Here is a 3,596-nt window from a genome sequence, read left to right as displayed (position 1 = left end):
GCGGGTGACTCACGGCATCCCAGCTCCAGGTTGAGCTGTTGTTCAGCATCTTAGCTGTAGAGGGCAGTGTCACTGGCCCTCATATGTGGGATCCGAACCTGGGCCCTCTGGTGTCCCAAGCCAGCTCTTAGCCAATGCGCCACTCGGCCGGCCCTAAGATCACTTTATTTTTGACAAAGGCATCAAAACAATCCAATGGGGAAAGTCTTTTAACAAATAGTGTGGAAACAATAAGATATCCAAAATTGTTTTGGCTATTTTAGTTTCTTGCATTTCCATATAAATTATACATTTTTAAATCCGCTATCCATTTCTTCAAAGATTCTTCAATGAGTTTGATTAACATTGCATTGATTCTATAGATCAATTTAAGGATAATTAACATAAAAAACCTAACATGCATGTTATGTTTTTCTTTTATTTAGATCCTTAATTTCTCTTAGTCATCTTTTACTTTTTTTCAATGAAGAGGTCTTGGACACCTTTTTGTTAAATTTATTCCTGATTACGTTATTTAAAATAGTATTTAAAATTTTTTTATTTTCCAATAATTTGTTGCTAATATAATGACAAACAAATGATTTCTAACATATTGATGTACAGTTGATTTTTCAACCTGCTTCTCTTCTAAATTCATTTATTATAGATTTTTTTTTATATATTCCCTAGGATTTTCGATGTGAGCAATCAATCATGATCTGCGAATAAAAACAGTTTTTCTTCTTCCTTTTGAATCTATCTTTTTTTTTCTTGGCTTGTTTCATTAGCTGAGACCTCCCAATACAATAATAGTAGAGGTGGTGACTGTGGTTATCCTACCTGTATGCTCACTCTTAAAGGGAAAGCATTCCCTAGTCCACCATTAAGTATGATACTAGCTGCAGTTTTCTTGTTTTGTTTTTAAGATTTTATTGGGGAATTGGGGGAGGGGAACAGTGTTGGGGAATCAGGGAAGAGGGGGAATCCGTGAAGGGGAACAGGCAAGTTGCTGTCGTTTTTGTTCTTCAGCCTAGTTGTGGAGGACGTCGCTTCACTGGCCCATGTTGGTTTATCATTGCGCTCTTCCCGGGTGAGGCCGATTGGTTGCTGGCCACTGGACGGCCGCTCATGGTGGCTCTTCGCAGCTCATGCGGGCTGATGGCCGCTCACAATAGCTTACGGGGAGCCCACTGCAGCCCCACTGCAGCCTAGCCGTCACTGGAGACTCATGGCAGCCCAGCTCCAGGTCGGGCTGTTGTTCATCATCTTAGCTGTAGAGGGTGCAGCGTCACTGGCCCTCATGTGGGATCCGAACCAGGGCCCTGCTGCTCAGAGATGGTGTCCCAAGCCAACTCTTAACCAATGTGCCACTCGGCTGGCTCTAGCTGCAGTTTTTGTACATGTTTCTTCTCAGACTAAGGAAGTTCTCTCCTATTCTTAATTTGGTGAGAATTTGTCATGAATCATTGAATTTTGCCAAGTGTTTCTTCTGTGTTGATAGGCAGGATATATATAGCTATATATATTTATATATGTCTATATACCTATATATACTGTATATTTATATATCTATATCTGCATCTGTATACTGTATATAAGTTGGTAGGTAGGTAGATAGATAGATAGATAGATTGATTGATAGATTGATAGATTGATCGATCTGGGATCCCCTTGCTGTACAGCTTGTTCCTCTCCAATGCCTCACCCCAGAGATGTTAGCCAACTCAGTGGCCACAGACTTTCATACCTGCCTCCTCAGTTCAGCAGGATCTCTATGCTCTGCTGAGACTCTAGCTGTCTGCACTATAGTTAGGAAATTGTCCCCAGGCAGAGAGCTGATCAATCATGGGACTCACCTCATGAATTCCCTTTGTCTCAGAAACTGTAGTCTATGCTGTTTATTGTATACAGTCTGAAAATAATTGCTGAATATGTTTTATGAGGTTTTACAGTGAATTATTCCACTAAGACCAGAACTGGAAGTCAAACACAGCAAAATTTCAAAAATGGTTTTCTCTGAATTTTGGAATAACAGGCTTTTTTTTTTTCTTTTTTTTTTTTTCTGTATTTTCCAAGTTACTTCAATGACCAAGTTTTTCTTGTATCCAGGAAAGACCCATGGTTTAAAATATGTGTATATTTCTTTGGGCACACACATAATCATCCTGCTCCTACCCTGCGTGTGAATACATTCTACTTTGAAGGCCAACGTTGGATTCCGGAATCAAGTTGAAAAGATCATTAACTAGGAGAACAGTAGAAAACAAACACTGCACCAAGAAATTGGGACATGATGCTTCTTCTAGTATCATGTCTGCATTCCAGGTAGAAATAAGGGTAAGGGTGAGGGGGCCTGCTGAGTGGTGCATTTGGTTGAGTTGACTTGGGACGCCAGCTCTGAGCAGCAGGGCCTCGGTTCAGATCCCACATGAGGGCCAGTGACACTGTACTCTCTACAGTTAAGATGGTAAACAAGAGCTCAACCTGGAGCTGGGCTGCCGTGAGCTACTGTGAGTGGCTGGCAGCCAGCGTGAGCAGCCGGCAGTCTGCATGAGCTGCCGTGAGCTGTTGTGGCCTCCGTGAGCAGCCGTCCAATGGCTGGCGAGTGACTGCCTCACCCGGGAAGAGTGCAATGATAATACCAACATGGGCCAGTGAAGCAACGAACTCCACAACTAGACTGAAGAATAAAAGGACAGCAAATTATCTGTTCCCCTTCCCCGATTCCCCAACGCTGTTTTCCTCCCCCAATTCCCCAATAAAATCTTTAAAAAAAAAAAAGGGTAAGGACTAAAGGTGAAAGAAAGTATGTATTCTAAATGAGATTTTCCCCATTCTATTAGTAAGAAAGAATAGGTTAATGGATATTAGGTAGACTATTTGAAATCTCTGCCACCAGCCTAACAATCAAGACCTAAGAAATCATCTAGTTCATAGACATTTTGCAAATGGGAAACTAAGACCTGGAGAAGTTCATTTGCCTCCAGTGATATAGCTTGTCAATGATTACAAATTGAAGTAGAAAGAATATGGGCTTTTAAGTCAAATATTTCTAGAGTCATATTTTGGTTCCACCACTTCATAATTGTGCAACTTTGGGTCAAGTTATTTAACCTCCCTGAGTCAACTTCTTCATCTCTAAAATAATAGTAATCTTATCTACTTCAATTGATTATTGTGAGAATTAAATGTATAAACACAAAGCTAATCCCAAATAGATGATTGGTACTCAATATATCTTACCTCCATATTTCTTCCAGTTATTTGCAAAGCAAAGGCACTGTCTACAATAACTCATTTAGAGATTGTATAGTATATTGCTTTAATGAAAGAAATTCATAAGACTCAAGTAACAAATACTGAAACCGTATCTTGGTTATAAAACAACGGTGCTGTAAACATTTTAAAGATGTGCAGGACAAATAAACATACTTTTTTTTAAGATTTTTATTGGGGAATTGGGGGGATGGGAACAGTGCTGGGGAATTGGGGGAAGGGGAACAGACAAGTTGCTGTCCTTTTGTGCTTCAGTCTAGTTGTGGAGGATGTTGCTTCACTGGCCCAAGTTGGCACCATCGTTGCACTCTTCCCAGGCGAGGCACATCAGTCGCCGGCTT

The 3,596-nt window shown here is 40.7% G+C and overlaps 1 protein-coding gene across 3 annotated transcripts in view; it reads left to right on the top strand.

The window, feature by feature from the left end:
• LOC109381805 (protein enabled homolog) overlaps window positions 1-3,596 on the top strand; it is a 40,472-nt gene that overhangs the window by 13,292 nt on the left and 23,584 nt on the right. The window contains exon 3 of one of the 3 annotated variants that reach the window (XM_019640843.1): window positions 670-684. The exons of the other annotated variants lie outside the window; for them this stretch is intronic. The gene's annotated coding sequence lies outside the window, so the exon portion shown is untranslated. Of the gene's footprint in view, window positions 1-669; window positions 685-3,596 lie in introns of those variants that run through there. 3 annotated transcript variants of the gene reach the window in all.

The sequence above is a fragment of the Hipposideros armiger genome, unplaced genomic scaffold (assembly GCF_001890085.2).
Source record: "Hipposideros armiger isolate ML-2016 unplaced genomic scaffold, ASM189008v1 scaffold_53, whole genome shotgun sequence".
Classification (NCBI taxonomy): domain Eukaryota; kingdom Metazoa; phylum Chordata; class Mammalia; order Chiroptera; family Hipposideridae; genus Hipposideros; species Hipposideros armiger.
The sequence above is the reverse complement of the archived record's forward strand: the minus strand, read 5'-3'. Positions and strand labels throughout refer to the sequence as shown.